General features: G+C 42.2%; 1 pseudogene; it reads left to right on the forward strand.

Annotated features, from left to right (window-relative positions):
• The first annotated feature begins 971 nt into the window (after positions 1-971).
• LOC143658307 (protein IFIT1 homolog B pseudogene) lies at positions 972-8,933 on the forward strand (annotated as a pseudogene).
• The last annotated feature ends 5,863 nt before the right edge of the window (positions 8,934-14,796 follow it).

The following is a 14,796-nucleotide window of genomic DNA, read 5'->3' on the forward strand; positions in this document are numbered from 1 at the left end:
CCACTCCTTTCCAATCAATGCCCTCACTTTAACGGCAGACACCATGCAAGACTGAGATTTCAGTTTACGTTGTAAAGTTGCTACTCTAACAATAAGATTCTGAGTCTGACTTTCAGAGATCTCAAGTCTACGGCTACAGGAAATAAGATTTTCCTTCAGGATACTCCTAGAAACCTCTACATCTTTCAGACGGCACTTAAGCTTCTTGTTTGAAGCCTTAAGCCCATCCCTTTCACCCTTTAATGTAGACAGTGTATCTAACAATAACCAACCAACATCTCTATAACTCTTATTTCTACAAAACTCTGTAAAGGTGTCAAAAACATTATCCCCCAGAGTCTGGCTTTGTAGAAGCGAAGCATTAGGAGAATCGAATGATGATATTTTGACTATCTCCTTTGCCAGCTCAGTCCATGGATTGGGAGTGTCATTCTGATTACGGGAATCAGAGTCCTTAGTGTCTCTGAGCCCAGTCAGAATAGAAAACCATTCATAAAAACCCATTTTTAAGATTCTGTTCCTTAAGAACCACTCCTGGTACCAAGATGTATTAGTTAGGGTTCTCTAGAGAAACAGAACCAACAGGGAACACTTGCAAATATAAAATTTATGAAAATGTCTCACGTGACCGTAGGAACGCAGAGTCCAAAATCCACAGGGCAGGCTGCGAAGCCGATGACTCCAATGGATGGCCTGGACGAACTCCACAGGAGAGGCTCACCAGCCAAAGCAGGAATGCAACCTGTCTCCTCCGAGTCCTCCTTAAAAGGCTTCCCATGATTGGATTTAGCATCACTAATTGCAGAAGACACTCCCCTTTGGCTGATTACAAATGGAATCAGCTGTGGATGTAGCTGACGTGATCATGACCTAATCCTATGAAATGTCCTCATTGCAACAGACAGGCCAGCGCTTGCCCAATCAGATGAACAGGTACCACAACTTGGCCAAGTTGACACCTGTCCCCAACCATGACAGCTCCTCTCCTGCCTAAGAAGCCCCCAAAAGCCACAGGTCAAACCTCAGAGGAGTCTCTCAGCCGGAACCAGGAACTGCTTAGCACAGCAATCGTGAGTAGGAATACTGATAAGTTTCTGCTCAAGGACAGGCTGGCGTAGTTGAAATGTCACTTTTCATGGGCATTGCTCATCAAAGACATTGAAGTGTCTGATTTAGAAAATAGGGTCTCAGGGGAGAGTCCGTTCCTAGACACTCCCTACAATGGGGGATACACGACCTGCCAGCCCATATGCAGCGCCTGAAACGCCAGAATGAGGAAGCCCTGAAGAGCTTGAAAGAAGCTGAAGACTTAATCCAGCACGAACATGCTGACCAGTCTGACCTGAGAAATGCTGGTTACCTGGGGCAGCCGTGCCAGGGCGTATGACCACATGGGCAGACACACCTGGCAACGTGGAGAACCCTGCGCGAGGTTTGCAAATCCCTCCCGCTATACAGTGGAGTGTCCTGAGATGGACTGTGAAGAAGGATGAGCCTTGCTCCAGTGTGGAGGGAAGCATTAAGAATGGGCCAAGGCAACGTGGACAGAAATCCTGGAATGAGCTGAGACTCAGCATCAAGGGATTGAGAAAACCTTCTCCACCAAAAGGGGGAAGAGGGAAATGAGACAAAGTGTCAATGGCTGAGAGATTCCAAACAGAGTCGGGAGGTTATCCTGGAGGTTATTCTTATGCAATAAGTGGATATCACCTTGTTAGTCAAGATGTAGTGGAGAGGATGGAGGGAACTGCCTGAAAATGTAGAGCTGTGTTCCAGTAGCCATGTTTCTTGAAGATGACTGTATAATGATAGAGCTTTCACACTGTGACTGTGTGGTTGTGAAAACCTTATGTCTGATGCTCCTTATCAACAGATGAGTAAAACATATGGAATAAAGATGAATAATAGGGGGAACAAATGTTAAAATAAATTCAGATTGAAATGCTGGTGATCGGTGAGGGGGAGGGGTAAGGGGTACGGTATGTATGAATTTTTTTCTGTTGTCTTTTTATTTCTTTTTCTGAAGAGATGCAAATGTTCCAAGAAATGATCATGATGATGAATATGCAACTATGTGATGATATTATGAATTACTGATTATATATGTCGAACGGAATGATCATATGTTAAGAATGTTTGTGTATGTTTGGTGTTTTTTGGTATTTTAAAAAAAATTTTAATTAATGATAAAAATAAAAAAAGAATGGGCCAAAGTCTGCTTTGAAAAAGCTCTGGAGGTAGACTCCGAAAACCCTGAAGCCAGCCCCGGGTGCTCAATTACCCTCTTTCACCTGGACAATTTTAACACAGCAACACAGAAAGAAGAGCAGTTTCCTCATGTCCTCTAACGGAACCATCAAGCTAAATCCAGAAGATGCATAAATGAAGGTTTTCCTTGCTCTGCAGCTCCAGGTTGCAGGACAAGCAGCTGAAGGAGAAAAGTCCATGGAGAGGCACTGACCAACACGTCCTCGCAGGCCTTGGAAGGCGCAGCCAAGCTTTACCCAAGCAAAGACCCTCTGGATAAAACTCTCCAGCTCTTAAAAAGGGCCTTGCAGGGAATATCCGTCTCACCTTTCCTGCATCACCAGAGAGGGCTTTGCTACAGAGTGCAGAGGATCTAAACAAGGAAAGCTGCGAACATCCAGCCTAGAGGGCAGGGTAGGGAAAACGTGGCCAAAATGATCAGATCAGCTCCATCTCATTTTGAATTTGCTGTGGACCCCACATTTGTTCTCGCTTGTTGGGATTTGGCTGTTATTTATACAGAGAAAGGTGGACACCATAAGACTGAGAATGTTTTCCAGAAAGTGCTCTGCTCGTGGCATGTTGATAAAACCTTACTGCAAGAGATTTATTACCGTTACGGCCGATTCCAGGAAGGGCACAGGAAATCTGAAGATAAAGCAATAACCTCTTATTTGAAAGACTAGAAACAAAACTGAATCGAATTCCAGATGAAAAATTCTCAGGGCTTCAGAGAAATTGGCTAAAAGGAGAGTTCATCAGGATAAATGTGACCCGGAGAGGGTGAGTCTCCTTGGATTTCTACACAAATTGGAAGACGGAAGAGAATAAAGTAGTTGCACCTTATAAGAAAGCCTGGCACTGGCTGTTGACCTAACCCCAAGTTTTGACATAGTAAATGTGTTCATATTTAAATCTAAATATCATACAAATGTTCCCTATTGCTTCCTTCAAAAGGCATGATAGGGAGCAACAGAAAAATAGTTCAGTGAGAGTGCATTGCATTTATCTGCTCAAGTTGCACTTTTTTGCAAATGAACACTCTCTATCCATGTGGTTATGGCAGGAGCATCAATACTTCTTCATTTTACCCCGTGTACCCCTTTGCAGCTCTTCATTTGTCTTGAGTGGGGTCACCTGCCACGTGCTGGGCTAATCAGACTTCTTTCCCCTGAGAATTTGTCATCGGAGCTAACAGTTTCCATTCTCAGTCTAAGTCAATTGTACAGCGGTTGAGACTGACCCTCGGTGGGGGGGGGGGGGGGGGCGTGGGAAACTAACTTGTTCATAGTCAGGGATGTTAACCCACAACGAGATCCAAAAACACAAAAGATGATCAAGAGGGGGAAGATTTTTAGCTCACAACAGCGCTTCAGTCCCATTTCCACTTCTCAAAACCCACCTCTTTTCCACACTTTCAGGTCATATAAAATGATATTATCATAGCCTTATAACAAATCCAACCTCTTTGTTTAAAGTAGTTTCAGGCACCTGCCAGCCAGAGTTCTAAATGATTCAAATATTCTCTTAAACAGTCACTATGACCTAAAGAAACTTAAGCTGCATGATGGAAAGAGAAAGTTTAAAAAAAAAAAAAAAAAAAAGCCCTATTTGCAGTATACAAGCAGTGCTACGTAATGTGTAATGAACATTTTCCTTCTTTCTCTGTATTGCAAAAGTCTGCAGTAAAATAACTAAGATAATAAATTTAAAAGGGGGGGGAAGGAAAAGAAAGCCTTTTCTGGGCAGATAATGTTGAAACACCGAGATCTGAAGAAAGAGAAAGTGAATTCTGCCAGATATCTTTGTGGAGCAGAGTTCCTGGCAAGCAGAAACACAGACATAAATGCTCTGAAGTGGGGCTGTGTTTGGGGTGTTTGAAGAATAGCAGGGAAGCCACTTTGAGCAAGTGATGCCAGATGTAGAGAAAAGACGACAGCAAAGTTTCGGAGGCGGTCAGAGGTCAGATCAAGTAGGGCTGTCGTAGGAGCCTTGGGGCTTATTTATGGGAGACTATTGGGGATTTTCATCATAGCAGCAGCATGCTCTTACTCTGGCTACTATGTGAAGAGAATGAACTAGATGCAAAGGTAAAGGCAGGGAGGTTGGGCAAACTGGAGAAGAATGTGTTTGGCTGGAGTAAAGTTTGCATTGCAAGAAATGGGAAGTGGCTAGATTCAGGAACTATATCCGTGGAGAGGTCCATAGAATTTGCTGATGGCTTGCATATAAGAAGGGAGAGAGTGGAATCAAAAGGACTCCTTTGTGGGCCAGGCAAGCAGGTAAATGTGGTCTCATTTACTGAGATAAAGAAGACAGCAGGATGAGCAGACTTGGGGAAGGAAAAAATGAAGATTCTTTGGTGACCCCTAATATATGGATGAGAAAAAAGTCAAGCTTGAAATAGGTTAAACCAGTTGCCCAAAGTCTCCCAGAGCTAAAAGAGGTGAACATTCCATTCAAATTCAGATGTTTCCAGCTCTTAACAAAATGCCCATCCACGTTCTCTTCAATCCCACATCTCTATCTCTTGAAACTCTCAGCTTCATGAGAGCCAGAGACTAAAATTGAGTTCTGCATGTTTACATGTGCTGTGGTTCGACTCCTCCAAGAATTGAGACATTTTTACTTTTTATATTGACTCTCAATTCATGTCCACAATCTCAGGTTTTCCCATGGTATAAACAAGGCTGAAACTAACAATCTCATTTTACAGAGAAAAATCCGGGTTCTTTTTTTTTTTTTACATTTAACTACTTAACTATATCCATTTATTCTTCTGATTTTGGTCAATGATATAAAGGAATAACAGAAAATTAACCAATTTGAAGTTATTGACCATATGGTCTATTTTTTTTTAAATACCAAAAAACACCAAATGCAAACATTCTTATTTTGATCATTCCGTTCTACATATATAATCAATAATTCACAATATCATCACGTAGTTGCATATTCATCTTCATGATCATTTCTTAGAACATTTGCATCTATTCATAAAAAGAAATAAAATGAAAACAGAAAAAAAAATTATATATACCATACCCCTTACCCCTCCCTTTCATTGATCATTAGCATTTCAAACTAAATTTATTTTAACATTTGTTCCCCCTATTATTTATTTTTATTCCATATGTTCTACTCATCTGTTGACAAGGTAGATAAAAGGAGCATCAGACACAAGGTTTTCACAATCACACAGTCACATTGTGAAAGCTATATCATTAGACAATCATAATCGAGAAACATGGCTACTGGAACACAGCTCTACATTTTCAGGCAGTTCCCTCCAGCCTCTCCATTACATCTTGAATAACAAGGTGATATCTACTCAATGCATAAGAATAACCTCCAGGATAACCTCTTGACTCTGTTTGGAATCTCTCAGCCAGTGACACTTCTGAAGGTGGGGTAGGGATGAAAGGAAAAAAAACATACCAAAAGTCAAAACCCTACTACACATCAGAGCCTGACTTGTATTCTACAGCTTCCACGTGAATCCCAGTAGTCCCAGAGAAATAGAAATGCCCAATGATGGCAGCAGAGAGGGGCTCATGTGGGGTTTGGTTTTTATCATCTGGAAAAATGAAGAGATACAGCACTGGGTTTAGATTCAGAGCATCTGGATTCAATGCCAGTTCTAGAACCAGTAGAAAAATAGATGAGCTTTAATATCAGACAAAGTTTCATATCCTGGATTTTCAGCTTATTATTGAGGACATTATCTAAATCACTTGACCACTCTCATTTCACTCTTCCCCCTTTTGGTGGAGAAGATTTTCTCAATCCCTTGATGCTGAGTCTCGGCTCATTCTAGGGTTTTTCTCAATCCCTTGATGCTGAATCTCAACTCATTCTAGGATTTCTGTCCCACGTTGCCAGGAAGGTCCACACCCCTGAGAGTCATGTCCTACGCAGACAGGGGAGGGTGGTGAGTTTGCTTGCTGTGTTGGCTGGAGAGAGAGGCCACATCTGAACAACAAAAGAGGCTCTCTTGGGGGTGACTCTTAGGCCTAATTTTAAGTAGGCTTGACCTATCTTTTGTGGGGTTAAGTTTCATATGAACAAACCCCAAGACTGGGGGCTCAGCCTATAGCTTTGGTTGTCCACACTACTTGTGAGAATATCAAGAATTCAACTTGGGGAAGTTGAATTTTCCCCCTTTCACACCATTCCCCGAAGGGAACTTTGCAAATACTTTTTCATTCACTGTTCAAATCACTCTGGGAAAATCCGGGTTCTTAGGAAGATTTATGTGTCTTATCTACCATAACTCGACTCTTAAAAGCAACAAATACTAGGTAAGGTTGAATACCTGCTATTCTCGTTGTGTGGTGCATCTGTGAAATATAGACAGTAAGCAACCATCCTAACAGAGAGTGGTCAAGTGATTTAGATAATGTCCTCAATAATAAGCTGAAAATCCAGGATATGAAACTTTGTCTGATATTAAAGCTCATCTATTTTTCTACTGGTTCTAGAACTGGCATTGAATCCAGATGCTCTGAATCTAAACCCAGTGCTGTATCTCTTCATTTTTCCAGATGATAAAAACCAAACCCCACATGAGCCCCTCTCTGCTGCCATCATTGGGCATTTCTATTTCTCTGGGACTACTGGGATTCACGTGGAAGCTGTAGAATACAAGTCAGGCTCTGATGTGTAGTAGGGTTTTGGCTTTTGGTATGTTTTTTTTTCCTTTCATCCCTACCCCACCTTCAGAATCTTCCGGGTACAATTGGCTGGATATCAAAGTTGATTCTGGAAGACGTTCTATCACAGTTGGATGAGCGCTTTGGGGCATAATGTCTAATCAGTTCAGCCACACAGGAACAGTAGGTTCTCTTGGATGTCCACGCCAGCCCTCTCAGAGGGTCAGATGTTCCAGATACTGCCCAGAGTGTCCCGGCCATGCCTGTAGGGCACAGGGTTGGAAATAGGGTGAATCTCTAGAACATGCCTCACCAACTTTGTCCATATTTATCACATCCCCCACAACCTCAACAATGTGCAGGGATGAAGCTTTCCATTTCTCCTTGGGAGAAATTATACTTAGAATTAAGTTTAAGAGAATAGCCACTGGGCTATCAAATTGTGTACATCTAGCCCAAACTTCTAAGAGCTCTGGCATGGAGATTCTGAAAGCAAAAGTAAACTTTCCCAAATCACTCAATTTAGTATCAGAAAGGATGCAAGTTCTGTCTTTGGGATCAGTATTCCTTTTGTCTTTTATGAAACAGTGCCCGATCTGGTATATAATTGGTACTAAGGAAACATTTGTCAAATGAATAAATGAATGAATATCCCCAAGAGTAAGTGTTGAATAAGTGGCACTGCAGAGAGCAGAATTCCTGTGGAGACTCCTCACCTGTAGGCCTTACTAACCCTGCATGGAGGAAAACAAGGAGGCTTGACGTCTCAGTGCCCGGATTGAATCTCTACTCTTTCACTCAGAGATCATGTGACCTTGACAGATGGCTTTGCCTCTCTGAGCCTCGGTTTCCCCATCTGTCAAAATGGGGATACGAATCCCAGTTTACAAAGCTGACAGCTCACGTGTGCAATGCACCGATGCCCCCCACACGCCTCTCACTCGTCATTGGCAGGCGTCCTTGCTCCTGCAGAGATACTTGGGGCTTCATTGGGATCATCCATTCAGCAAAACGGTACAAGAAGAAAAGCAGAGATGCAAGAGTCAGACAGGAGGAGCTTGGTTTCCAAGCCTTTATCAATGTTTCTTCCTCTCTCTCATATTCCATGTCCTCATCTCTATTTGGAATAGGCAAATGCATCTCTAATCAATGCCTGAGCCCCATGTAGTTTTTGTGGAGCACAAAAGAAATAATATCTAAAAAGATCTTGGCACAGAGCAGATGCTGAACAATGAACGTTGGTGAAATGATCTGGGCACAAAAAGCAAACACTGTATGCTCTTGCTTATAGAAGTACCTAGAACAAGCAAATTTCATGGCAACAGATGGTAGATTACAGGTTACCAAGGGTAGGTAAGGGGTGGGCCTGGAGGAGTTGTGCTGAATGCAGACAGAGTTTCTGCTTGAGGTGATGAAAAATTGGGGGTAATGGATATTGGTGATGGTGGCACGGTATTGTGAATGCAATTAATCCTACGCAGCTGTCTACTTGACAGTGGTTAAAATGGGAGGTTTTGAGTTATATGTCTGTTACCACAATAAAAAGTTTTCTAAAAATGAATGTGGGGTGCTTCCGTGGTAGAATGTCCGCCTTTCATGCGGGAGACCCCTGTCTGATTCCCGGACCATGCACACACACACCCCCCAAAAAATGAATGTGGGACGGGCCGTGGTGACTCAGTGGCAGAATTCTCACCTGCCATGCTGGAGACCTGGGTTCAATTCCCAGAGCCTGCCCATGCAATAAAAAAAAAAAGAAAAAAACGAATGTGAAACCCTTACCTGCTGTTATAATGCAGGTTCCCAAGGGCCAGCCCATCTTGTCTTGGATTTCCCTGAAGATTCACCAGGCCAATTGCCTTGGGTCACCCGTCTTGCTATTGGTGCTCTTTCTTTCAACCCCTTCTCTCTCGCATAAAATCCTCTTGCCTCTTCGGCTCTCCCCGGATCACTCCCAAGATGGCACATGGAGAAGAAAGTCTAAAGTGGATGGAGCGCTGCCCTTTCCACTTGCTGGCTGTCCACAGGCGCTAAGCTTGAGCCTCTTTGAGCCGTATAAAAAGGGCTATAGCTGGCTTTCCTGCCTGGACTTGAATACAATTTTTAAGAAAAAGAGTGGAGGGAGCAAATGGGTAGCAAAGGGTTAGGCAAACTTTAGAGCGATGGTTCTCCGTTAGCACACGCTGGAATCCCCTGGGGGACTGATTGCGACACAGGTCCCTGCCCCGCCCCCAGAGTTTCAGGCAGCTCTGGGTGCGGCTTGGGGATTTGCATTTCTGACACGGGGTGATGCTGATGGGGTCCATGGGTCGCACTCTCAGAACTGTTGCATTCGAAGAGGGATGCCCCCATGTTTCTATAGTCCTTGAGATTCAGGGAAGTGGAGAAAGCGCTAAGGGGTAAGTCTGTGTGCTGTGACAGCGATGGGAGTAGGAGGGGCAGGAATGGAACAGTATAAAATCTCGGGCAGTTTTTGCCAGGGTGCTTACTGCCTGCAGGCAACTGGAGGTGATGAGAAACCTGGTGGGCTGGGTTTCCCTGGGTCTCTGTCTGCATGGGTTAAATGCAGGTGAGAGGGCAAGGTGGGTGAAACGAGGGGATGGGAGAGGAAGCAAAGAAGAAGGGAAAATGTGAGAAGCCGTGCTTTTGGGGTAGAGAGGCTAGAAACAGACTATATCCATTGCACGTAGTACTTTTAAGTAGGTGCTGGTGGCTGGTGCTGAGAGGGGATTTGGAGAGACTTTTGTTCACGTCCTGGAGCCTCACCTTGCCCGTTGGGTGATCAAGGACAAGTAACTTCTGCTTGTGAGCCTCAACTTTCTAGTCCATAAAATGGAAGGATAATCTTTAGAAACAAGAAGGCTCATTACGTCCTGTTTGGGAAAGTTTCCAAGGTCTGTTGTCAAGTGGGAATGAGAAAACAGTGTGTAGAACAGGCCACCCTTTGTGTAAACAACCAAAAAAAAAAGGAGGAAATGATTATTTACACAAGCTTGCTTGAATATTCGTTAAGTATCTCTGTAGGTCTCACAAGATGCAACAACTGTTGTCAATGAGGAGAATCCCAGAGTGACTGGGGTTGGGCTGGGAGAACTTTTATCTTTTCCCTTTTCTAGCTCCCTTAAAGTTTGCACTATATGAATTGCCTCCTCAGAAAGCAGATGAGTTCAGTAAAGAACAAGTAATCTTAATCTCTCACACTCGTTGTAAGGATTACATCGGAAGATGCAGGCAAGATCCTTGGAACTGCCAAGGCCGTACAGCCAAACGCTACCAGGAATGCACCTGTAACTGAGGTTTTGTTACTTTTTGCAGCTATGGGAAACCCATGCTGCAATGGGGAGCTATGGGGTCCCAGAGAAAGGGTGTTAGAAGGAACCTACACAGGATTTGGGGTGTAGGTGGGTGATTTGGAGGGGGTCTGGTCTAAGGAAGCAGTGGTCCTCTCAAGATCGGATGTTGTCAGAAAGTGGGGGCAATTCTGCAGTTGGGCACGGGAGGACAGACAAAATGAGTAGAGAGCTGTAATTGGGAGAGAAGCAGCCGTCCTTCATCTCAGCCAAGAGAGAGGAGGAGGTGTTTGGTATTTTGTGGGTGGGCAGAGTGAACTTGAGTTTTGTGGGTTTTTTTTAATTCAACATAACAACATACTGACACAAACATTCTTACCCTATGATCATTCCATTCTTGATATATAATCAGCAACTCAATATCATCACATATTTGTACATGCATCATCATGATCATTTCTTAGAACATTTGCATCAATTCAGAAAAAGAAACAAAAAGAAAACAGAAAAAGAACCTCATACATACCATACCCCTTACCCCTCCCTTTCATTGATTGCTAGCATTTCAATCTACTCAATTTATTTTAATGTTTGCTTCCCCTATTATTTATTTATTTATTTTTAATCCATATCTTTTACTCGTCCATCAATAAGGTAGGTAAAAGGAGCATCAGAAGGTGGGCCACGGTGGCTCAGCAGGTAAGAGTGCTTGCCTGCCATGTCTGAGGACCCGGGTTCGATTCCCGGTGCCTGCCCATGTTAAAAAAAAGGAGCATCAGACACAAGGTTTTCACAATCACACAGTCACACTGCAAAAGCTACATCATTATACAGTCTTCTAGTGAACGTGGTTTTGCCTGTGCTTAAACCAGTCTGAAGTGGTCTTGCTTTCTCTCCTTTTATCATGGTCTCACAATAGCCTTGTCCGAGGTTGACTATCTGTTAGACTGCTTATGTCCAAGAGGCTGGCTGTGAGAACCAGGCCAGTCTCGGGGTGCCAGGGGCATCCCTGTTTTCGTCTTGGCTGTCTCAGAACGTATTGGGCTTAGTCTAAGCCTTCCATCATGTCGTTGTCATCGCCAAGCCAAGTTGCTGGTGGAGGAGGATGAGTTAGTAGAAATGGAATGTTTGGGCAGAGATGTGATATGATGAGAAGGAAGAGGTACAAGTGAGATGCCGAGATAGGACCAGGAACTGCAAGGATTTGGTAATGTCTGGTCACATTAAGAGATGCAATAGCAAAGGATCATTTGCTGGGAACCATTGCCTGAAAGGAATAGCTCAGTCTCTGGAATCAGCCACATGGCTGGCTGTGTGGTCACAATCATGTGAAAGCTTCTCTCCACGGCTTCATCTATAAAACAAGAAGCCTGCAAGATTAAAGACAGAAAAGAAGGAAAGGTTCTAAAGTTTAGCCATCCTGTTGGCAAAACTGGGAGCAGCTTGGACTGGACAAAGGAGCTCTCCCGAGGCAGCTACCTTCCTGGCATTTATAGGCAAATATTAACAACCCTGGTTTTATCCTCAAATGACCGCCTCGTGCCCATACAGGAGGTTGGTTTGGCTTTGTGGGATCAAAAGACAAATCAGAGTCAAGTTGCAGTTTACGGTATTTTATTCAGGACACCAAGTTTTCTGCAGCCCTTAAGGAAACCATTCAGCGAGCAAAAGTGAAAGCCGGGGCAGTGCAACGGTGGCTCAGTGGCAAGAATTCTTGCCTGCTGAGCTGGAGACCCGGGTTCGATTCCTGGAGCCTGCCCATGCAAAAAAAAAAGAAAGAAAAGAAAAGAGGGTGAAAGCAGTTTTGAGGTCGGGGAGCTTGTGGGTAGTTTTATAAACAGAAAGAAAGAAGCTGGCTAGGTTCTGTCGATTGCAGCGGGTTCCTGGTAGTCTTATAGGGGTGGGCTTGGTGCAAGTGAGACTTTATTTTTCACTGGACTGCATGTGCTTAACCAGAGGCTCAACTGGCTTTTGGTGGGGGCAGAAAGTGCTGAGTACCCTGGGAGAGATTTTCCAAAGGTGATGTTACGTAAGTCACATGATTCTATTCCAGTTCTGGGAATTTAACTTTTGGGTTGTTTCTGAGAAAATCCAGGGTGGAGGGGTAAATTATATTTATCAGTGGTGGCACCTCTAAAAGGCATTTCAGAGTTCAGGAACAGGTTCCAGAAGCAGGATTTTGGAGATTCCGTTTCTAGAAGCAGAGAGCCTGAACTACTTCTTATCTGGATGCCTTTGTTCAAGTGATTTATCTCTCTAAGCTTCCATTTCTCTATCTAAAAAATGGGGATAACGAGAACATATATTAATCATGTAGAATATGTTATTATAATGCGTATTAAAGTATAAGATATAAAATATATTTACATGAAATGTATCTTTATATATAAGAAACTGAATATATATATAAATTGAAATATAAAAATATATAAACAGATTATTTATTTGTGTGTATCAGAAATTGTATGTACTTTATATCAGAAACTCCCCTGTAAGATCAGTATTATATTATGTGTTATGCATGATGTATCATATCATATATCACATATCACATATACTATATTGTCATGAAGTATATCATGGACCCAATTATTCTATTTCTGTATCATGCATTTTATATGATTTTATCTTGTATTACATGCTATCATATATTATATGTTATTAGATAATATAGAATAAATAATATATGCTATGACCTCTCGGGCTGTTGAAACATCAGTGTCTATAATAACTAACATGAGGTGCTAAGTACAAAGGGTGGAATGTGGAAAGCCAGCAATTACTCATGTCTAAAAGTCAGAGCTGGCATCTTGGGTAGATGTGAGATCCCACAATTGAAAGTGTCTGTGAAACTGCCAGTTTGTGATATTATAAAAGATATTTCTGTAACAAGAGAATGGTTGGCTCATGAGCTTTAGAGTATTTTTAAAGTCCATTATTCTATGAACGGTGCATTTTAGAAGTAGTTTAACATTTACTCATTTTTTTTCCTCTTTCAGAACTGATTTCCCATTTACATCCTCCAGTTCAAGGTAGGATGGCATCTCTTTCATCGTTAGCATCTCAGACGTTAGCCCCACCCACTAAAAAATATTGTATTTCCCAATATTCCTTGCACTTCCCTACCCTTTCCTTTGCTATCACTGCAGCATAAAAGGCTTTCCCTGCTCATGGCAGCCAAATCACATATTTCAATTCAGGCTCTACCTTCTGAGGGGCTCTCCCCCTAATTTCCCCCAATTCTTCCCCTGATTTCCTCTCCTCCCCCTCAAAGAAAAGTTATCTCTTCTCTGTCAAAACTAACATAAGCACTTGTGGTTTTTTGTTGTTTCTTTGTTTGTCATTTTTAACAACTTTATCAAGGTAGGACCTACATACTATAAACTTCACTGGTTTTAAGTGTAAATTTTAGGGTTTTCAGTAAACTTTCAGAGTTGTGCAACATCACGACAATCCAATTCCAGAACATTTCCATGACCCCCGTCCCCACTCCTAGCCCCACATCTGCTTCCTGTCTCTATGGATTTGTCTTTTCTGGACATTTCATATCCATGGAATCATGCACATGATCTTCTGCGTCTTCTTTTAAGTTAATTATTAGATTTGAGCTCACTGTGCTTCTAAGGTGAGAGCCAATGAAAGGGAAACTTTGGCTACAAAAATGTTGGTTGATTTTAGAACATTTCCATCATCCATTACTTGCTTTGGAGTCACTCCACAGTGAGGCAGCCGAGGGAAGCCGCCTTCAGAACCATGGACAGCGGCGTTTCTGGGTTGACCAGGAGTCTAGGCGAAACAAACAGGGTCCCAGCTGACCCCAGCAGAAGGCGGAATGAGCAGCACCTGTGGCTTCCCAGCCCAAAGGAAGGACAATGTCCGGCACACACCACCAGGGCTTACACATAAACAATCAGCAAATAGGAGCACTAACCGAATCCTGATGACCCTGCTTTGAATCCTGGCTTTGGCATTTCTTAGCTAGTTTCCCAGCCTCTCTGTGCTTGTCTCCCCAAACCTGTATGTCAGCTAGAACATGACTCGGTACACTGGGCTGGTGGTAGGTTATTATTAAGTGTAATGATATGTGTAAACTGTGTACAGCATTCCCGGCATGGGGTAAGCTACATAGTAGCTCGTTATATAAATAATGATAGTAAATAAGGTAATTATCACTAAAAATTCAAAATATTAAAAATGAATAATATTCAGTTCCCGGACATTCTGCCCATGCAGAACTAAATAAATAATGTGAAATAGCAAAATTATTAAATAATAAAATAATGATTAAGTATTTTTAATATAGTAAACAATAAAATGATATTTATATTTTTAAAAATATAATAAATAATGATTAATAATTTTTTAATAATAAAATCAGTAATTGGCAAATAAATACATGGTAGAATAAATATTAAGTAATGAATATAAATAATAAATAATTTAAATAATAAAAACAAATAATAATAATTCGTAACTGTTTGAAAATCAAAACAAATCTTATAGCAAAATTACGTCCAGCTTGTGAATCTTTACTACGTTTCTATTATACGCCAGTCCCTGGTGATAGATATCATGAGTCTAGCTGTGAACAGGATAAATGTGATAAT

Source organism: Tamandua tetradactyla, chromosome 16 (genome assembly GCF_023851605.1).
Source record: "Tamandua tetradactyla isolate mTamTet1 chromosome 16, mTamTet1.pri, whole genome shotgun sequence".
In the NCBI taxonomy this organism is placed as follows: domain Eukaryota; kingdom Metazoa; phylum Chordata; class Mammalia; order Pilosa; family Myrmecophagidae; genus Tamandua; species Tamandua tetradactyla.